This window comes from Peromyscus californicus, unplaced genomic scaffold, assembly GCF_007827085.1.
Source record: "Peromyscus californicus insignis strain IS unplaced genomic scaffold, ASM782708v3 Scaffold_5__1_contigs__length_169319896, whole genome shotgun sequence".
In the NCBI taxonomy this organism is placed as follows: Eukaryota; Metazoa; Chordata; class Mammalia; order Rodentia; family Cricetidae; genus Peromyscus; species Peromyscus californicus.
The window spans coordinates 53,986,629-54,009,876 of record NW_026294573.1 but is presented as its reverse complement, the minus strand read 5'-3'; the positions used below and the strand labels follow the sequence as shown (position 1 = coordinate 54,009,876).

Genomic DNA, 23,248 nt, shown 5'->3' with positions numbered 1-23,248 from the left:
TGTGTGTGTGTGTGTGTGTGTGTGTGTGCATACATACATGCTCGGAATCCTTTTTGGTTGTTACTGGGAAATGATTGATTTGGGCCTTTTTCATGCCCTCAGGCTCATTTCTCACCTCTTGTGGAATGAACCTTGAACTTTCTATGTTGTGTGAACTGTCATTGGAACACACATAATTTTCATTCGGTTTTTAACTAGTGGTTCTTATTGACACCGTGTGAGTTTTCATCGTCCTACTCACAGTGAAGTTTGTGTCCTGAAACTCCAGTTGGATTAAAAAAACTACCTTGGTTCGAGGGTTGAAGTTGGTGAAATGAGAGAACACAGGGTTGTGTCTGTGTGTGTTGCAATTGATATTGACAAGTGGGCGGAAGTCCAACATTATCCCAGGGAGCTGACTAATGTTCAGTGAGTTTATCCTCTCCAGGCGTGAGTAGTTTGAGTTGGTTGATTAACAAAAGCAACACAGAGTTCTTTGCGTTTTAATTTTCACAGCATACTGAATGTTAACTAGTTACAGCTCAGGGTTGAGTAGTGACGGTAGCAGGTGTCCTGGGGCACCAGGTATCTTGGTGTCCTTAGGCACTTGTCAATGCTTATGAAAGGAGTGAACAGTCACTGTTTCAAAGCCCTTAAAAAGTTTGGTCCTGCTTCCCCAAGAACTTCATGAACACCACCACCTTTTATCATCTAACCATAACAAACCATTTTTTAAAAATTTTTTGTTTTCCCCTCAAGGTCTCTCTATTTTTATTCTGTCTGCTTCTAATGACCTGCTCCTAATCTACTGGATATGGCTATTTCCTACTGGTTATTTATTAGCACCTGGTAGAAGAGTTTTCAGGAAGTCTTATGGTGGGGGTCTCCTTGAAGGCCTGCTGTATGAACTTTAGGAAGCTACAGGCAATGACTGACTAATAAATAATAGTGATGCTAAATCTACATTTCTAGACCTTAAGAGGGTGTGGGTTATCTCAGAGCTCTTCATCATTTATATGTGTATCTCCTAAATTGTATTGTTATTTTAAAATGGAAAATGCATAGTTTTACAGTAACTTGAAAAAAAAAAGTCAGTTGCAAGTTCCCCCTATGTATGAATCTCAGGTGAAGGAGCCTCTGGGCAAATTACCTTCCATGTAGATTATCCTACAGTTCCTAATTAGACAAAAGTAAAGGGGGAGGCCCAACTGTTGCCTTTCTAATTCAGTTTAGGAAGATATGCGTAGGTAGTAGGATGTAGTAGGAAGATGTGTAGGGTCTCAGGTAACATTTTTCGTGGATGAAAGAATGAAATGTTATTCCCTCAACCCCCTTTGCCTTATAACAATCATAAAACAATTTCTAGTGTCTCACAACCACTCTCCTTTTGACTGCATGTTCTTCGACTTGGTCTACATCAGGCACTTGGTAAAACTAGATTCACCTTGTTTCTGACTGCTTAACGGTATAAGCTCTGTTATCTCTGGGAAATGCTTAGAAAAATGTAAGGCCAAGGGCTAGCCTCTGGTAGTGGTGCCAGCTAACTCCTGAGGATAGGAAACAATGTCACCCTGAAGCCAACAAGGTAGTGTGGATGACCACCAAACACCCATCATCCCTTTCTTCAAATAGGTTGGATCGGTTTCTCATGCTGCTGGCAATGGCAGTGTGTCCCGGGGTTGGTAACTTAGCTTCCCCATTTCAGTTTTCTCATGGTAAGTGTGGGATTGGGAATATAATATTAATTTGTATGGTAGTTTGAGAATTAGGAATGATTTTCCATGTGCCCAGTCTCTATCTGGTATAGAGTGTAGAGTAGTTATCATTATATCATTATTGCAGTGATACTGTCACAGGGGCAGGCAGCTTTCAGGGAACCACTGGAGGTCCGGCAGCATATCTGCTTAGATCTAGACTCCTCCATACATCTTCAAAGGAAATGTTCTCCTTTCCCCTGGGGAGAAATTATCCCAGGGTACAAAGGGTATTGAGAGTCTGCTCCCTGTGTTCTGTTTCAGAGATGGCCAGAAATTGATACTAGTCATTGGAAAGCCCTCAAGCTATATGAATGCTAGGGTCAGGGTGATGTGACATGGAGCCTTGACCAGTACGTCCTGCTCCCAGGGCTCAGCCCCTGCTCTCTGGGCCCAGCAGAGCAGACTAAAGGGCTTCCTTGGCCATCTAGATCTTTAAGTTCCGCTGGACACTTCCTTCTCCCTGCATACTAGTGCAGTGTCCCCGTTTGGGTTCAGTTAGTGCAGTGGCCTTGTACTAACTGGTCTTGTTGCTCCAAGAAATGTTAGAGCAGTGCCTGGACCTTGGAATATGCCCCATGTTTGACCTTTGGTGGCATTCTCTTATGAGCCAACACACCTGGGTAAATGTCTTTCAGCTCAGAACTTCTGTAGAGTGGAAGTGTTTTGAAGGAACCTTGCCTGCAAATTTTAGAATTCTCATCTCACTCGGCTGTAGTAACAACATAGTACACTGGGCTTCTTTGAGGTTGTTAATGAACAAGGAATGGATTTCCAACAGAAAGTTTCCCTCAAATCTCCCCTAGGGCATCTGAAGTGCCTGTTTTCTTCTGTGGGCTCCAGAGTCATGGGCAGTATTGAACAATTAGCCTAAAGGAAGCCCCTGGAAACAGTTGTTCCCTCAAGGCTTGGGAAGTCACAAAGGCGATGCTGGCAAGCCTGAGGAGGGAGGGATGAAGTGGGGGCTGGGAGATGTTCAGCAGTAGAGACAGGGGAGGGGGTGGATTGTTTTCCAGATAGTTTTCAAAGAACAGAGGTTGGTGTGCTCTGCTGTAGGGCTGAGAACAGCGCAAGACTTCTTCAAATTCTTCTTTATCTGGGACTTTCTCTAGCACATTCCTTTTGGCTTAACAAAGTGTCTTCCTTTCCTGTTTCATGGTCATTGATAACAAGAGCTTGAGGGCTTTTTGCTTCCAGGCTCTGGATTGGTGGAAAGACGGATACATAGAAGGGGGCTCGACATTTTAGAGAATTTCCTGATTTTTATCATGCTCAGGGAAAACCATCCAGTGTGCAGAGAGGGCTCAGGTTTTCATTTTCGTCTAGGGGTGATTGATTGCCTCTCTTTCAAGAGCCTGATGGAGGAGGTCAGAGTCTTAGAAAGGGAAGAAGCCAGGGAAAAGGAGAGAAGAAAGAGTGAGATTTATGACCTCCCGGATCACAGTTTTTATGTCGCATAACTATTCCCAACACTGGAGGCTCATGACATGCTGAGAAACAGCTCCAGAGTGCAGAGCAGTGATCTGCATGCAAAGAGGAAATCACAGAGTCCAGCCACTGCTCTGCGGCAGAGTGCACACTCAATCCATGATGGGCACAGGTTCTAGTGACTGCCAGGGATGAGCTGGACCACCCAGCGCCACTTACACTGTGCTGAGGGTAGCCGAGGATGCTGTTTATAAAGGTGGTGTTTCAGCACACAGACCTCTGTTCCTGCTTCTACATCTGCCCTCTTCACTCCAAGTGTGAAAGCCTTGGGCGTCTCATGCCAAAGAGTACTACACTAATAGAGCCTTTCCAGACCCCCTCCCACTCACAAACCTATGATAACTGAAGGTCTTTTAAAATGTTTTTGTCTTCCATTTTTTTATTCCATATGGGCCCTTAGGTAACATGACCCAGTGTGGCCATTAAATGGCCCTGCTTACAGTTGGATTGCTGGGTACAAAGCAAATTTATGGTTGTTTATTCTCTCCTCCTATCAGCTATTAGTGCCTAATCATATGGTCTATCGATCATGAGATTAATCGCCTGCCCATAGAGGCAGCGGGTCTTGTGGAATGCTGCCCTCCGCCAGACTGAACTTCAACCTTTTATACAAACTGGAGGAGTCAGACCCATCATTCACTGCCGAGAGCCCCAGGAGGTAACCCCCTGCCTCTCCCAGCAGTGTTCCCTGCACTTCCTTCCCTGGTGTAAAACTTGAGCTCATTGATTCAGACACACACAGGCAAATGAGATCCTTTCTAAGGCCTCCTATACATAATGACATAAGCTGCAAATATGTGGGCTTTATTAGACAAAGCCTACAGTGTTGCATAATTAAAGATTGCTCTGTGTTTTCTACTACAAATTCTCATTTTGGAAGATTTATAGCTAGGCTTTAAAATTTTTCTCAAGCTAAGACTTCCTAAGAGTGTCATGATCAGAGGCCCTTTTTCTTTTGTGTGGAATGTGTTTCTTCGAAGGTAGAAAAAGTAAACTCTAGAAAGGCCACCATAAAATGTCTACATACAAAGATTAGCCGTGGAAGGAGTGGGCACTGTGTGCCTTAGAGTGGCTTCTGCTGACCTCTGTTCCCTCTGCCGTGTGCCTCCTGTGTCTGGATGTGCCTTTCCTGTGTCTGTAACTCCAAGGAGAGAGGACTGGGATCCTATGCCATTGATCTTTCAGCCTTGCTTTTACTTAGCCTAGCTCAGTGTGAGCCCGGGGCTTGGTCAATGAAGGACCCTCAGCAGGGGCTAGGAGTCTTGCTTCCTTGTGTTGATACTGCCCTTGAAGGTGGGGTAGACAAATTTAGGTAACTGTCTTCAGTCCCTGAAGACAAGTTTCCTGATGAGTGAAATAAATAGTATACGTTCAGGGCTGGTAACCAGTGTTCTGTGGGTTGAATACTGCTAGAATAGTGCTTTCAGACATTTGAATCAAACATGTCGATGGCGTTTGCCATAACCCCACCCTTCCCTGCTAAAGCAGGCAGCTGATGCACTGTAGTTATCTCACCCACACCATCTCCAAGCACTTATGATTTGTTGTGGTGTTTTCTTATAACATGATCTTTTGTTACTAGGGCTTGAAGCCTGCCGTTCGGGTTAGCTAGTGATGTCTGGCTGCTCTCTTAATTCCTTCTTTCCAATCCTGTCATCCTCAAGAGCTATAGCTATTTTTTTGTTTTGTTCTATATTTTGTGTCCCAGATAAACAACAATGGGTGATTAATTTCTTTTCTTTGTTTTAAAGTAAGTAAGTATGTATAGTTGAATATACTGAGCCATTGTAGAGAGTGTGAAATGGTTTTGTGTGACTAGTTGGTTGACGGCTTAGCTTCTGTGCTTGTTTGATGGCTCAGTGTGGAAGTCCTATTTGAGGTTTTGATATGCTAGAAATAGAGTTCAGATCTTTCTAGGCATGTGGTGGTTGGAGGCTTCTAGGTGAGTGCTCCATTCATTCTTTCAGTAGCTGTTGGGGCCCTTGTCTGTCTATACATGCCCCTTATGAGTTTGCAACCTCCTCTCCCTGGGGAGCTGTTGATGCCTCTGTACAACCTGCCTCTTACTACAGTGAGATGCACGGAACTCTCTGATGTGAGTTTACCCAGAAGCCTGCTAGCCCCAGTTTCTTTCTGTAGTCAAGAGCATTTTGGAAGATTTACTCTAAAGCAGCGGTTCTCAACCTGTGAATCTCAGCCCCTTTGAGGGGTTGAACAACCCTTTCACAGGGGTCACCTAAGACCATCAGAATACACAGATGTTAACATTATGATTCATAACAGTAGCAAAATTACAGTTGCGAAATTAGCAATAAAAACAGTTTTATGGTGGGGGGTCACCCCACCATGAGGGACTGTATTCAAGGGTCGCAGCATCAGGAAGGTTGAGAACCACTGTCCTACAGGACTGGGAGTCAATTGGACACTTGAGCCTTTCTTTCAGCTCAACTCAGTCTATTGAACTCAGGTTACTTGTGAATATTTTAACTTGAGCATTTAAATGCATCCATTTAAGCAGAGCAGGTTAAGGATCTATATCTCGGAAGGAGTCTGCCTATAAACTACCTTTAACTTGAGACTTGACCTGTCATGCTTAAATCACATGAAAGTAAGGGTGTTTGAAGATGGCAGGCCAGTTGGTCCCCATGGTTGTGTGCATGGTTTGGGCTCTGGGATTGGACTGGCTTAGATTTTCTTTATTGCTTCCCTGTCAGTTCTGACAATGTTGGGAGAAGACTTGATATAAACCTTTATTTCCTTGACTGTAAAAAGGGGATAATAATTTGTCATGAGGAATAAAAGGAGAATGATTCACACAAAGGAATTTTCAACATGTAGGCCACAGAATAAACAATGAATATTCATCGTCATTGAGCTAGAATACAATTAAATTTTATTTCTGAGCTTTGAGGCTTTTCTTTTCGGACCTGGGTCAGTTTACCCCATCTTAGACAAACAGGCAGTTCACCGCTCCTGGGATGTTAGTGTATGGATACCAAACTTAGTGTGGATGCCAGATCCACATAGCACACTACAGCCCAGAATCCCTGAACTCAAGCAGTCCTCCTGCCTCAGCCTCCCAAGTAGCTGGGACTATGGGTCAGTACCACTGTGCCCAGTGAGACTTTTCTTCTAAAGAGGGTAACCATGCATCTCCCAAAGACTTCTCATCCTTGCTGAGTCACTCACCTGGGTCTCCTGGAGGTTGTCTTCTCACACTGGCTTGTCTGTCATCGAATGTCCCAAATGCATTGCTGTCCGTGTTTGTTCTGAAAACAGACTGTCTAAAACCTAAGTCTAATATAAAGACAGAACTGTTTCTCTCAGGTTTTCTTCCCCCAGATCAATGTCAGGTGAAGTTTCACAGCAGAAATCTCATGGACCACCCATCATTATTGCATGCTGATGAAACTGTGAATGTGACTGTTGGGCAGGCAAGATGGCCCAGCAGATAAAGGCACTAGCTGCCAAGCCTAAAGATGACCCTGGTTCAATCCCCAGGTCCTCTGCCTGCCACATGCCTGTGTGCACATACAGACACACACAACACATAGACAGTAAACGATAAACAAATAAATACATGGATTAATTAATTAAAATTAGTGACTTTGTTAAGAATCATAACATTTTCAAAAATAATAAAGCCCGCAGGAACCAGAGCTGGAAAGATTCTGAGGGATCACCTGATCTAAGCCCCACTTTGTAGATAAGAAAACTGCATTTAACCAGAACAAACAAACAGACAAACAAACAAGCAGTTTTGAGTAGAGACTAACCCACATAATGGCTTTTTAATTTGTGTTCTCGAGGAATCTGTACTCAGTTGCTGTGTTATGATTTTGTTCCTTTCGAGAGACTTGTATGTATTTATTATTAGAGACCGTGGAGATGTAGCACTGGGCATTACTTTTGTAGCAAAAGCACCGGGGCTGTAATCATTATTAATGGATTCCATTATTTGGGAGAGCATTTTACGGACTACAGAGGATTCATTGCATTGATCTATTGTACCATGTTTGTGTTATACCAGGTAGTTTAAAATGATATTCTCTTAACTGTGAGGCTAAAACATTGTCCACTCTTGGCAGTTATCCCATCAGTGAGACCTTCCTTTGGCCACTGAAAATACATAGTTCTGTTGAAAGGAGCCTTTTGACTGGTCCCCAGTGCCCTGAATGTGTTTAAATCCCCCACTACTGAAATGGGAGGATTACTGCTGCTATCATTGTTCTAAAACAAACTTCCCTTTGGACGATAACAGCAGCGGTAAATCAGATGTTGAAGAAAGTACCAGCTTAACTTCAGTTTGCTTTAAAAGGGTTTCCTCTTTAATTGACAAGTGTCATGTATAATAGAGCATGGCAGCTCACATAGAAAAACTTGTGCTGGGCTGCCTGCTGGGGCTGGAGTTCTTAATGAACATACAAGTGAATACACTGAGGCAAAAAATTAAAGCTCCCCAGCTGTGGAGTATTCATTCCGTTCACTCTGGTCAGCGTGATGATCAGCCGCACTGATCCCGCCGTGACTTGTGTTGGGTATGGAGCTTGTTGCTTTCAGCGCTGGGGACTGTTATCTCTCCTGGTGCCGTTTGGAATGACAGCATAGATTCTGACGTCAAAGGAATAAGCAAACAGACTTTTCTTTTTCCTTTTTTAAAACATAAATACAATAAGCTGTTTGGGGCCCATGGAGTTTCTTCCCATCATGGTGGTTTTCTTGGGCTCTGGGCCACTTGCTAATGCCCCCGAGGTCCCCCACTTACTTGCTTCTTTTTTGCCTTTCTTCTGCTTCCCCAAAGAGAGCACAACTGGATTTTACAGGTGATGTTTACAGCAGTTCCACACACTTGAATAAGCACTTAGAATAATGTCAATAGAGGAAGGGGAAAGGGCATATTATTATCAAATTAAGTAATGGATGGGCAGTGATATTTTATTTATTAAAGCATGTCTGAGTGGCACTGGAGAGAAAGTGCGCCGCTTCTGAAGAGCACAGATTTGAGAGGAATGTTGAGTTTGGAAACGTGGCAGCCTGCAGCCCTGTGTATGGTTTAAATTAAACCTTTTTTTGGAAAGCAGAATAGCTCTAGGCCACATTTAAGGGGAAAGCTACAGCAGAGTGAGCTGGCTGTGGTTTTTCTTTCCCTCTCTCAGCGGCCCACTTTCCCTTGTTTTAACACAGAAAAAAGACTTTGGACTCCTTCAGACCAACCACATAGCCTCTCTGCTGACCACAAAAAGGAAGCTTGGTGTAGAAGCCATAGGATTAATACCCACTGTCTCTTAACCCAGCGGAGTGTGAAACTTTGTAAGAGATTGCTCTGGGCAGGCTGACACTGTGGTTGGACTTCAAACATTTTAAATCAAGCACAACTTTGAATTGCATTATGCCACAGTGCTCTATAAATTGTTCTCTGAGATACCATGTGAGAAGTTATTTACATGAATCCCCAGGTTTCAGAGGGATAAACCGCTAACAGCTTTGTGTATCTTACAAAGAAATACAAGGAAAATTAAAGATGTGTCTGGGCCAGATTGGCTCAGCTGGGGCAGGGAGAGATCACCGTCCATCAGCGCTGATCTTTCTCGTAGGCAATGAGACTACAGGCTCATGGCAGAAAAGCCTTCTCATCTTTCAGAATAGGAAGATTAAGAGTGTGGATTCTGTTAATCATGTATCAGCTTTATTAACTAGCCACATTATTATTATTATTATTATTATTATTATTATTATTATTATTATTATTGTGGTGGTGCCAACCACTGAATCCTGGACAAGTATATTACCCCCAAGTAACACCTTTAAGCCCTGCCACATTATTTTTAACTAGAAAAATATCTTTTATTTTTAATAGAAACTCACTTTTCTTTTAAAATAAGTTTGTATGGCAGAGGTTCTACTTGATTTACTGGTCTCCTCGCATGTTAGAAATAGTTGCCTCTGAGTCTTGAGCATTAATTTTAATGATTGGAGTTTTACCCTGATTAGCTAATCATTTATTTGCACAGAGCAGTTCTGAAATTACTCAAAGCTACAAACAACCTAAAGCCCCGTTATTTGTTTTGTATTTACTATTTTAACTGCCTTGGATTAATATATTTTAAAAGTAATACTTTGAATTTACATTTCATCTTGCTGAATTAATCAGCTTTTCACAAGTGCACTGTATCTGCATTCTGGTTCCTGTCTAACAAAGAATCTAATTGATTTGAAAAGTTGTAGGGGAAAAAAAAATCTGTATACAAGTTTCAAAGCTTACAGTAACCAGAGAGTTAATATTTGGTTGACATGTAGTGAGGGGTTCATTAGAGAAATTGGTCTGTAGAAGACTTGCTGTGTGTGAAGAAGTACAGTTGTTTCCACGCCTGGACATTGCAACACTGTTTCAATACTTTGGCTGTAAGCAGCCGGTTTATTGCGGTTGTTTGCCCAGGTGCCTTCAAGCATCTGTTCCATGCCTGCCTGAACTTACTAGCCACCCTGAAGTTGTTGCCTTGTGTCTGATCTTTCTCCTCCTGCTAGAATTATACTGTAACTAATTGAATCCATTGATCACTGTCTTGTTTTTTTCCATCTTCCTCTCAGAGGAATCCTTTCATAGGGCCCTACGTACATTAGTCAAGAAAATGGCTACAGAGTTGCCAAGACTGGCACTAGAGGTAACCTAACCCAGAATAACAGTCTTAAGAACAAAACTTTGTAAGTGTTCTTATCTGTGAGAGTTAACTTCTTTATTGGGTCTTGGTGGAAGACATCAAAGTATGATTTAAGCAGTGGTCTCGGCAAGTGTGAGAAAAAAGGAGACAGAGAAGCAAAAGTTGACCTTGGAAGTAGATGGCATGCTTTCCAGGCCTGCCTGTACTAGAGCTTGCCTGGGTGAGGGGCACTGCCAATTGCAGGCTGATTCCACAGCCTGCAGAGGGGACGGAGATGCATCCTTTCTCCCCAGCTTGTTAAAAGTGTGTGCTGTCCACTTAACCGACTTTGTCCCTTTGACTGTGGGGTTGTTGGGTTTTTGTTGTGGTTTTGGTTTTGGTTTGTGTGTGTGTGTGTGTGTGTGCGTGTGTGTGTTGTTTGTTATTGTTGTTTGACTCAGTTTTTCTAATCTCTGAAGTGGTGCTGTTGGTCATCTATGTGTTCTGCCTACATCAGGTTGTGATAAGGCTGAAACTAGGCATTGGTCGATGAAATCTTAGACTACTGTGGAATGGAAGTACGTAGCAGCAAGGATAAAGACATCCCGCGGATACCTTTATCAAGCCAGCATGAGCTGTTCTGTTATGGGACGAGTTCAATGCTAGGAGCAAGAAAAGGGGTCTAGAATCCCTCTTGCCGGTACAGCGTTTATGCTTTTGGCCAATTCATTATACCCCTGATTCCCTCTTGTCTCATCACTGAGGTGAGATCATGACCTCAGGTGGTAGTTCGCATAGTGCCATGGCAAGGGAGACAGCTCTGGCATTTGGAAATGTTCTGGAGATGCACGTCCCCACCCAGTCCCTCCCCAGGTATGGAGGGCCGTGGAAGGTAAGTGGGGCCAGCACTCGGCGTTGGCAGGGATTCTGACCCAAGCCATGTTTCCAGAATCACGCTGCAGTGCCATTAGACTTTGAAATAGGGTGTTTAAGCTTCATGCTTCTCCAAGGGGGTGACTGTTTACATGATCTATATATAGCCTCTCCTGCCTCACTGTGGACCAGACCTCAGTCCTAGGAGCCAAGCACTCTCCAGGTGTGTTGCACTGAGTGCTTGCTAGGGAGAATGAAGCTTGCAGGTGAGAGCGAAGCCTTACTTCTCTGTACCCTTTCCTTGGCACATGCTGTGCTTGGTGTTTCTCAGCTTCGGGACTGTCTCAGTGGCCCACTCATATGACCGTCCAGATGGAGTGGGTTCTCCACCATCTTCTTCATCAACCCCCTGTTTCCTGGCGGCTGCAGCACCATCTCACATTCCTCAGAGTTTTCAAATGCTTTCACAGACTATCTTAATCTACTTCCATCGGTGGAGATGAGGGCTGAGAAAGTAAAATGCACGTTTTCCTCCTAGCCCTTTGCAAATACACTTCATGAATCACAATTCTGTTTTTGACATTCAGAAATATATCTAAACACTAATTTAGATATATATTAAAGAAAACAGAGCCAATCTCTACGTGTCTAATTAAATTTGATCCAGTGCAAGTACTAAGGCTCATAGTCTTTATGCACAGAGGAGCCCCTTAAAGTCTAGAATCTCCTCTGTTCTAGATGGAGCTCTGAATAAAGTCAGAGTGGACAATTACCTCAGTCTGGAAAGTAGAAACAAAGGAGATGTGTTAGGTGGTAGCTGAAAGCAGGGGCACATGGACACAGTGTCAGAGCAGCTGAGTTTGATCATAGCTTAAGAATCTCTCTCTCTCTCTCTCTCTCTCTCTCTCTCTCTCTCTCTCTCTCTCTCTCTCTCTCTCTCTCTCTCTCTGTGTGTGTGTGTGTGTGTGTGTACATTTGTGTATATTTTTGTGCATATATCCTATATACTTATATTCCTAAATAGTTTGAGTGCTCACTGCACTCGGACACATGATAGCATTTTGCGTTCTTAGTGGTATGGTAGGGAGAAGATTAGATTATGTTTCTGCATGCAAGAATATTAGTAACAAATTAGAGGAGATTTCTCTCCAAAATGAGTTCTTATAAAAAAGCAAGTCGTTGTTAAAGTAGCAAATGTAAGCAGCTTTGCAAATTTATTGTCATAGAGATCTGCATTTGTGAAAGCCCTTCTAAGTGATTTTATCTGGTGTTTTAAATCCTCCGTAGACAGTGTCTTCTTCAGAACCAAGTTCGTGGAGAAGCTGTATGTGTTACAGAGGTGTAGAGGTCCTGAATCTCTGCGAGTTTTGACTTCCTGTTCTTTCTCCCAGAGAAGGCTCAGTTGGAAGGAAAGTTACTGGAGCATGGACATCTCCGGAAGCCTGTTCCATGCAGCCTTTGGTACACTCATGTCTGGGGCCTGAGACTCGCTTCTGGAGTTCACTAGGGACTTCAGGGCACCCAGACCACATTTCATGGAATAAGACCTGGAGCAATCTGTAAGGACAGTTCGGTAATCTGTGAGGAAGCTGGGTGCTTACGCTCTTCATGGTTTTCACATGTGAAGAGTTGGTCCAGGTCTTCTGAAATCTTCTATAGCCACCCAAGTGGAATGGCTGCAACCCTACAGTTCTGGGAGGTAACACAGCACAGGTCCTAACATTACTGACAATGTCCTGTACAAACCTAGGGTATCACAAAAGATGATGGAGAACTTACTCACTTCCTGTCTACTACTACCCACCTCAAGGAAAAAGAGTGCTTCCAATCAGGCCCCATTTAGGGTGGACGATCCGGTCAGTCAATAGGGCTGTATCAGGTGGCTGTAGTGTCTTCTGCCACAGCAGAGCAGCAGTTCTTAACTGCACCCTCCCCTGACACAATCCATCACTCTCTCAACATTTATTATTTTTTTGCATGATGTCTAGTGTTTGCAGATGGCAAATGGCTGAAGAAAAACAGAGTGAAAGTTTATATAAAATATTTATACCCTAAAGATCTTTTATCTTGTGTCATTGAAGAGATAGAGAAGTGAAAAATGTATTGCAAGTACATTATCAAGAGTACATTATAAATTTAAATCTCAGATTGAATAATACTAGCTGCTAATGTGTGGAGCTTTGGAAATGAGTCACTTTTGAATCTCAAGAATTTACTGTATCAGGTCAGTTACACTTAAGAAGGAAGTGCCTTTAAAAAAAATCCTATACCGGAATCCAGACTTACATTAGTAGGCATTAAAAATCAAATATTTGACCTAATATTTATGTTAGGATGTAGTTACATAGGAATGAGATGTACGATCTGAGATATCTTATGAAAAGTTTCTAAAAAAAAAATCAAGTATTCTTGGTCATAGGGAACAGTACATTTGTGATAAAGATTATATGTTTTGTAGTCATAGAGTCAAATTACCTAACTATTGCTGTGTAGTTTTGACTCCATTTCCTTTCCCCAAGATAGATTTATTTATTTACTTATTTATATACCTGTCTGCCTATCTGTCTATCTATCTATCTATCTATCTATCTATCTATCTATCTATCTATCTATCTATCTATCTATCTAACTATTGTTGGGGGATGGAACACAGAGTCTTTTAAATGCCAAACAAGCATTCTCTACTGAGCTACACCCTGAGCCTGGGACTTATTTTTAAAACCAAGACCAACCAGTTGGTTTTTAAGAAGGCATTTGGTGTCATAGTTTTGTAAGGCATTTCTTTATTACATTACCTAGCTTTCCAGTCACAGTGGATAGTGGTTGGTATCATTATTATTACTGTGATATTGTCCTTGGTCCCAGCTATGATTATATCTTTCTTTGGTGGTGTGGTGTCTTCTTTCTATGTGTCGGTAGGGTGTGGATGCAAAACCAGAATCAGTGTGCCAATTAAAAAGCCAATAGTCAGAGAAAGAAAATGCATCTGTACATGCAGACATGACTATCTGTCTGTGCTGGATATCTGGATTCGGTTGAACAAAACCAAAAATATTTTGTTAGATACAGTGATGCCTTGTTGTTGTTGCTTTTTTTTTTGTAGTGCCCAGTGTATAATTTTTAAATATTTATTTTTATTTTATGTATATGAGTGTCTGCATCTGTGGACGTACACCATATGCATGCCTGGTTCCTGAGGAAACCAAAAGAGAGCATCAGCTCTCCTGTAACTAGAGTTACAGGGGGTTGTGAGCCACTGTGTGAGTGCCGGGGACTGCACACTGGTCCTCTGTAAGGACATGGGTATGGGGATTCCTAGTGCTGATTCCACTACGGTCCCCTTTGTGTTCTGCATTAGTGCTGTATGAAAAATCTAGGCCCAGTGTTCCTAGTTTCTCAGCCTTGAAGGATCTAGAAATAGGAATTTTGTGAAAATCATATAATGTTTTAATGTTTTAAGTGATTGCAGCTGTGTCTTGAGAATACCGCTAGCTATAAGAAACAGAAAAAAAAGCTTAGTTTATCAGTAGTTTAAACTAGGATTTATTTTCCTTGTATAACAGTGAATCTGAAGGTTAGTCATTGTTGCTTTATTTTCTCAATTCTGTCAGGAATCCAGACACTTTTCTAATGTTTATGTCCTAACATTCTCTTCTTCTTGATTAAAAACACCCCCCCACATGTCTGCCATTGTATGGCTGCCATCATACGTCCACAGCAGGGTGATGGGGAAACGGCTGGATTTCACTTGGCCCATATATCCTGAAGTAACAACTTCTCTAGACACTACACAGTAGATGCCACTTTACCCTGGGTCATTCCGGCTAGAACGCACTTGCAGTTTCTGCAAGGAAATGTGGGCAGTGAATGTCTAGCCCTCCGATCTCTCAGGTGGAGGGAGCGAGGACGCTGCAAAGGACTGTTGCCCTGCTGGTGAGCAGTGTCTGCTGGTGAGCAGTGTCTGCTGGTGAGCAGTGTCTGCCACTGCAGCTCATTGAATGGGAAAGTCTGCTGCTGCAGGGCCTGAAGGCCTTGCAGCCTCCAGGATATATCCAAACCCTCCATGTTTCATCATTTTAAAGCAAAAGGATTATTGGGGTAAGAAAAGAGATAAGCAGCAAGGGTGGTTTGTTTTTTTTTGGGGGGGTTAACTAAATTACTTTGCATGATATAGGATAGGTTACTGCCCCAAATGAACAAATTTAGGGGGATGTTATATAAATGTATTTCTTGGCAACCTTTATTTACAGTTTTAGTAGGGAAGTTACAGATGAAAAGGCATTTATTGTTTTCTATTTTGCTGTATTAACACCTGAATTTCCTTATATATTTTTTTCTTAGACCATGAATAAGCTACATTTTTCTTTAACTATTTCATCCTAAAATGATTGTATACTGTTACTAATTGGTACCTGATTTTATAACCTCTGTTAGAAGCGATTCTCTTCTGAATTTAGCTGAACATTTAACTCAAACACGGAGAAATTCTCCCAAGATGCTTTACAAAAGTGGCCATTTTTAGATGATTAGAACTGTGCTTACAGGCATGTATGTAGTTGGAATGCTCATGAAACAAGTGTATACTTCGCTAATTAAACTCGACAGCTACGGAATTTGAAGAACTCTTAATCACAGCCAGGACTTCACTAAAGGGAAGCCATACCTGTCTGACTAGAGTACTTCTACTTGTTTGTAATATTTCTGTTTACACCTTTCTGCCACTTACTGTTGAGTTAGCTGTTTTGACTATCCTTAACAAATTCAGGAAGCCACCAAGTGCAGATAAATTGGGAGGATATATTCCTAAAATTTGATCTTGATCAATTCCTCTCAGAGCTATAAACTTGGGTTATCATGACCTGAATGTTAATAAAACTCGAACTCCAGATCACCTGCAGGGCTGGTCGCCAGGCATCAGGGTGTCAACTGTAGGGTCTGTGAGTGGGCTGTCTAGTGAGTGTTCAGAAACACAGAAATCTTCAGTTCCAGTATACAATCACATGGTAGGCTCAGCTAGTTAGTGACGTCTCTGGTAACACTAAGATGGTCAAATAGTCAAAGGATAGAGGAAAAGGCAAGCGTGTTTATCAGGTCTAAGCTTGGACAATGCTTTTAGAATTATTTAACATGGTAAACATGGACAAACTAGTCTACTATGCCGAGCAGTCTACTTAGGATAACAGAACAGTCTTGAGGTCTGCTTTATGGGAGAATTGTAATCATTTACTTGGTGTTCAATGAGGCATAAGTTATGGACAAGGAGAAAACAGAAGTAGGAGATGTATTTGCACGGGAAATACTTGCAATTCCATCTAGTATATAGTGATCAGTGAGGTACTATGCTTGGTGCACCAAAACTCTCTTTAGTCTTGGTCATGTTATATAAACTAGGCCCTGATACCCAATTTCTTGCCTAAAGTTAGTAGTTGTGTATTTTAGAGTTGAGCTTTGGAGGCCCTGCCTTGTGTTCCATGTTCATTTCCTCTCGACCAGAATACCCTCCCACATGGGGCAATTGAGAAGAAAACTAGCAGACGGACTCAGATGTGGGTAAGTGTATTATAATGTACTTATCGAAGGAACAATGCAACTGTTTTAGGATATGGACTCATGGCTGTTAATTATACCTCATGAAAGAAACCTGAGCACCCCGCTATAGGCTGTCCTGACACGTGAACATTGGCTAGTCTCTGAAGACAGTCGATCCAGGAGTATTCATTGAGCTCTTCCTTTGCTGGCACTAGAAAGATAATGCTCCTGTACTTGAGAACTTATTTCTTTTCCCACAAGACTTTTCTAATGTTCTGTAGTGAGAGAAGTGCTCTATGAAATGTCTTTCGGCAATACATCAATCAGCATGTGGAAGGCTAGGTAAGTGTGCTCACTTCTCATCATCCACTGACCTGGATTGTGCTCTAGAGAGGTTAGATGTCATGCTTTAGAATAAGCTTAGTTTTCTCCAAAGGAGACATTTTCTTCATAGGGTCATTATGATATTTTGTAGCTATTAAAGTTTGCTATCTTGATGACTGGCTGTACACTGGAAGGGATGAAATATTTATTAAGGTCATATCACTGTTGTAATGTACAAGGGAGCACGGAGTGATTTTTATGCTCTGCTTCTGGGCAGCAGTGTTTCGGCTGGTGCATCTATGTCTGTAGATGTTATTGATTATAATTAAGTCAGTCTGCATTGTCTCTAGGAATTTACATGGGTTTAAAAATCAATCTCTCACATATTAATTTGAAATAGTTTGAAGAGGATCTTAGTATCTTAGTATAATGAACAACTTTTCAACCATTAATCCTGGTATGTTTTGAGTCCAAAATATTGTGATTTCTTGTTAAAACATTTGTATTGCTTAGATGTTATGATCTGCTTAGTTTTCTTTTAGTTTCATTTCCTTTATAACCAAACTTTTGAAAGAATTTTATAGTAGATGTTTAGGTATGCCTCATTCAAATCCTGAAGACTATTTAAATTATGTATCAGCTTCTCTCTGCATATGTACATTTCCTATACACTTTATAAGATTATGAGGCTCTGTACTACTTGACACCTCAAATGCACTGATGGGGATCACTGAAGGCTGAGATGTCTGGGCACATTTTGAAGAAAATTTGACAAATATATTTATGGTAAATATTGGGGCATTAACAGTCACACACCTTGTGAAATTGATCCACACAGACAAAAGAAACGAGCATTTAGTGAACAGTGTGAATGCCAATGGTAAGGTCCTGAAGAGCTAGTGATCTGTGCAGGCCTGAGACTGATTTATATTGATGCCGTTCTCCTCAGGAACTTATTTCAGGGATATCTATTATACTTCTGCCCAAGTGAACCACCTCTGTAGGTGTGAATTAAGAGGTAAAACTGAAAAGGTAAAAGTTCTGATATGGAAAATTCTGCAGTAAAATGCCCTTTTATTTTTGTGATGGAGAAGTAAAGCCAGAGTGTTATTTAAACATGAGCTCATATTAAATACACAGCTGAGTGAGTCTTTATTTAAAATAGCTTTATTTCCTCAAACAAGAGACTTATGGAGATTATGAGCAGAGACGTGTTCTTAGGACCTTGATTCTCGAAGACGTTCAGTAAACAATTCTCTTACGTTTCAGACAAATGGCACGATGTATGGGATACCCTGCATCACTCCATGCTTCTGGATGGAGGTTCTCTATTTTCTAACGTTTAAGGTTTGAAAACTTATTCCTGGCCACAGCATCTTGGTGCTTTCAGCTTTGATTATAGTTTTGTTTTTGAAGCTTAATTATGAATCACTGTTGAATATTTTCCATTCACCAACTTATCAGTATTTTCTTTTTTACAACAAGACTGGTTTCCTTTGTTCACGGAAAGTCCCCAGTTTGTTTAGAACACAGACTCTATCTTATCGCAATTCTGTTGGAGAGAAGATGCAGCTACATAAAACAGAGAAATCTGAGCAGGGTGTACTCCTAATAGTGGGCCTCTATTTGCGGGAAGCCTGAGTGCACAAATAACGTGTTAAACTTATCCTGGCTCTGGTTAAAGGGATCTTTATTTGTAAAATTTAGTTGGTTCCTCCCTAAAGCCCTTCTCTGTCTAATTAATAATTTCAGAGGGTCTTAAAAGCTTTCAGAAAACACTCCTAACCCCCTCCCGGCCACTGCAAACTTTAGAAAACAGCATAGGAGAGCTGCAGCTTGGTTCCATTAGTTGTGTGATAAGCACAAGTAAGAGGATTCTGAACATTTCGTGTCCCCCCAGCTCTCAGTGTTCTTCACTTTAGTTAAACCTTACAGCTTGCTGTTTGCTTCTGGGGTGCTGCTCCCACATCCTCCTCCAGCCTCCCTTCAGGAGTGCTGCTCCTTGGTGTCTGGGGACTCCGGTTGTTCTCTGCCTGTATTGCCGCAGCCGGCTCTTCCGGATGTTTCTGCGGGCTCCCCAGCCGAATGGGAAGAGGGTTCAGTGACTTCCAGTGTAGCCACTGGCATGCCATCTGATTGGGCTCTGTATTCCTCTGCCTTGTATTCCAGGTTAGCTCCATCCCTGTTGCTTGGATAAAATAACCCCCAAAAGCAACATAAGGGAGAACGGGTTTATTTTGGCTCACAGCTCCTTCATTCCATTTGCTATGACACTGTGAAGGCTGGCTCTCTCACTGTCTAGTCTTTTGCTGTCTGCTCTGTCTCTTGGGAGGCAGGAGAACAGTTGGCAGGGAGAGGCAATCTGAACTGTGTCAAGAACCTGTAGACAGTCTTCTGGCCTCCTCGTCTGGCCTCTTAGGTTACCTTAGAGATCTTCATGCACATCGTCCCTAGTACCATCAACCATAGTTCTCATTGGGTTTTCAGAGGCACCCCTGACCCTAAGAGAAGTTGTCTCCATAAATGATTGAGTAAGTATAGGTACATTGCTTGACAGAGTCATAGTGTTTCAGATTCATAATGTACTTATATGCCTGGTGGGCAGGGGTGGAGACACCTGTGAATGTAGAATAAAGCCTAGGTTATCCTTCTGGCAGCTGGAGTGTTCCTGGAAAAGTTATGGCCAAGGCTGACATTGTTAGATTGGGTCAGAAATGTACATTGCTAGTAGAGGCCTAGATGGGTACCTGGCAGCCGTAGGGTTTGTCATTTCCCAGCATTCCAGACAACATGGGGTTTCTATATGTTAAGGATTCCTGTGCTTTCACCTGGGGGTATACTTTTTCCTCTACTGATTCTTCTGATAACTACAGGATATGTGCATCACCTTTTTCTTTCCAGCAAAACTGTTCTCTGTGGCTGTAGTAGGAGCATCAGAAGATGGTCTGAAATGGACAGAAATTAGTGTCACTGCCTCCTTAATGGGTGGATACTTATCACAAGGCTGTTCTGGCATCATTGCTGGAGCCCTGGCAGAGGTGTTAGGTCTTGGTTAGCTTTTAAAGAAACAAACTTTCTTTTATTAGACAGTAACATGCCTCTTTGTTTGTTCTAAAAGAGAGAGGTGGCAGAGGGGGAGAGGAAGGGAGGAGAAAAGAAGACATTGCTTCCTCACTAGAAAAGGACAGAAAGGTTATAGAAGACAATGCCCATGTTATTAGTATGCTTTTGCCTTCGGTCTACAGAGAGTGTATTGCACACTTGTTTATGTGAGCATGTACATGCAAACACATGGCAATATGCTCATATTCCATAGACAACCTTAGAATCCTTACTATGTTGGTGTAACTGTGGAATATTTGCTTACTCTTTAAGTTTCTCTTATTTACAGTCTTTCATCAAATTCTATTTATTATGTTCTTGAAAACCATTAAATAAAAGGAACTGTGAAGGAAATTTAAAATGCTAAAATTATTCCAGACCGAAAAGTATCCTGATAGGATGGTGTTGTGTACCCATCTCCTTGAATTAAGAAGCCAAGCCAATGGAAATGTGATCTATTTAAGAAAGCATTTCCTTAGGCAAAAAGCACATTTCCTATACCTTCTAGTTGGACATTATTCCTTGCATTTGAATTTAGAGAATAAGCAGAAAATATTTTGAAAGTAACCAAGATGCTTACTTAGTGATTTCTCAGGCTTAGCCAAGAAGCACAAAGAGATATAAATGTTATTTGCAATACAGGCTGATTGAATCATTAAAGTCCCAACTCTGCTAGAACACTGGATGGAGGCCTGGGGAGAAGCTCCTTGCTTAGGACAGGCATTGGGTCTGTCTTCTGCTGGTAGAGTTGAGAAGGATCATGAGACTTGGCCTCCTGTGGCTACCATGCCCTTGGTGCTGTACTTGTGGTGTGCATCTGGCAAGTGTCTGATCTTGTTGGGAGAAAGAGAGTACTGGAATAGGTTAGTACTAAGCGTACTAATTCTGATCTGTTGGCTGTAAGAGAGACACATGGTACATTTGGCCTATATAAAAGGGGCAGATATCCTCTGAGCCCAATAGGCATTCTTTCGAACCAATACAGAGAATAATTTAAGTGTGTCTACCTTACAGGCTTTGCCACTGAGCATAGAGAGGGATTTCTGTGATGCTTCCAAACTTGGTATAAATGCCAGGGAAGAATCCATAGAGCTCCGAGGACTTCAGCCTCTAGGGGAAGAAAGCCGTGATTTATGGAGCTCTCTAGAAATTATGGTTGGGTTCTTTCCACTCTCGACCTAGTATTCCTTAGTCACGTGACCAGAATTCAATTATCTGTGCCATAAATAATCTTGTGAATGGAAGCAGTGTGTTTGGCAGTGAATTTCTGCTTCCTAAAGAGAAAGGAACCTTTAGACGTTACTAGAGGTAATACTGTATGAACCTCTATTCCAAAGGCAAGTGACTGTGAGAGTACGGCCCATCCCTGGAGAAGGTAGCTTTAAATGAGTTGGGTACATGTTGGTGACAGATGGCACAATGATTGGTTATAGTTTTTGAAATACGTACTTTGAACATGCTGTATTTAGAAGTTTATTTATGATTGGTTTCAGAATGAAGCCAGTCTGTTGGTGTATAACAGAGTTGATCTGGTCCCATTAGCATCCTTGAAATATTTAACAAGAAGCTGGCTTGAGCATGTGGAGTCTTCTGAGCACTGTTGGAGATAAGGGCACCTGTCCTGGGTAATTCTTACAATACCAGTAACCTCTTTTTTTTTTTTTTTTCCTGCCTTACTCCATGCTCCATGACTAGGTAAGGTCAGCCTTTTGTAGCCAAAGGCTGTGTACCTCTGAAATCAGCCATTTTCCTACCTACCCTCAGCCAGTAACAATTTATGTCCGGAAGATAGCAGAGTGCTGATTTAAGTCATTTTACAACCAGAGTCCATTCCTGGGAGAGAGCAGCGCGGTAAATTGTTTCAAGAACCAGAGCATTTTTCTTAGTTATTATAACTTGACTATCCATCTACACAGGGTTCATTCAATTGAGAAAGTTTTATTGAATCCAAAAATAATAATCCTTTATATTTGTACCGTATTTGCAGTTTTCAAAGGGACTCTTCACATCTATTTTCTCATTTGATTTTTCTGACAACTCCATGTGGAAGAGAGAGTGGATATTGTTACCTCCAAATGACAGATGAGGGACCTGTAGCCCAAGTGCCTGTAAATCCTGCTCAAGGTTTCACAACTGCTAAATGACTGGGGCTGGAACCCTTGAGGTTTGATGCTGGCCCAGAGTTTTTGTTGCTCATTTAGGAAAGAAACTGTTGGCTCTGGCAAAGGAATGTGAAGGTCAGCTGGGAGGGATAGCTGCTAGAGAGGTGTGCTCTCTCCCTGTACTGGTTACCCACAATGCAGTGCGTGTGTGATGGGGCAAGATGATGACTCCATGCCTGGGATTTCTCTCCCTTTCTATGATCACAACAGTCTCTCAGGTTTTGTGACAAAGACTATGCACCCGCAAGGTGTATATAGGATTCTTTGGATGGTGCGCATTTACAAAGGAAAGGCGATCACAGTCTGTGTATTTTTCCTAGAGTGGAGGGCCTTTGTTCTCCTCTTATAGATATTTTAAATCTACCTACAAGAAAAGAACAAGGATTAATTTTATTCATTCCCAGGCAGTCCCTTACCCCTCACTCTTCCTAATTGCCTTTCATTTCCTTCCTCTTACCTCTCTAGGGGCTGGGCTGTAAAGATGTTGCAGAGAGGGTATCAGAGTCATATCCAGATAACCCAGTCATATCACTTTCTAACTAACTGTTCAGTTTGGGGCAGTTGACATTGTTTTTTTTCAGCCTCGGTTTCTTTCCTCTGAAGCTGGTATAACGTGGTACCTTAGGGAATTGATGAAGTAGGCACAGGAAGTCCATGGCATAGCAACCAGTCCTCAGTACATTCTCAGGAAATGTATTCTGTGTTAGCGGAGAGTGAGCAGAGACATCAGTCGGACTAGAGCTGATGAGAGCGTTGGACAGCTCTTGGATTCGGTCTCCGCTTGAAGCACGGTTACCACGTTATTGCTCCGCTTCCATGCTCTCTCTTCTCTCCCACCCTCACATGTGAGAGTTGAAGGAAGAGTTGACTTAGGAGGTGAGGGCATTTTGCAGACGGAGAGGCCATGGCTAAATGCAGTTACTGAAGCCCTGCCCTGGGTCTGTTCCCAGCCTCCCTAGGCTGTGAAACACATGCACTCTCAGCAGGCCAGGGTAGTTTGCAAAGCTGTTGTACAGGCCTTTCCTGCACAGTGCTACCTGCCCTGAAAGCAGTGCGCGCGCTGATGGCTTCACGGAGCAGATGGTTTCCTCTGCTTTCCACGTGGTTGTGAAATGAAATGGACTTGTGATGAAATAGGTTGGAGAATTCCGCATTCAATTATGAACTGGCCAGAGGAGCCTTTAGAAGAATTTGATATCCTGTTTCATCTGGCATTGGGGTAAGGAGGCAAGAAGGGAAGACCTGATAAGTGAATCTGCTCCTTAGTGGTCTCAAACCGGTGGCTAGCCAGGAATCTGATGTTCACTTTGGAAACCTGAGAAAAATGAAAGCAGCCTTCGTGTTGCCTGTGATACCATGAAGTGATATAGAAGAACAGAGAGGGTATGGCTGGGGATGT

The 23,248-nt window shown here is 42.2% G+C and overlaps 1 protein-coding gene across 8 annotated transcripts in view; it reads left to right on the top strand.

The window, feature by feature from the left end:
• The window catches only part of Nfia (nuclear factor I A), a 544,849-nt gene that overhangs the window by 257,278 nt on the left and 264,323 nt on the right, over nt 1-23,248 (top strand). The window lies entirely within an intron of this gene.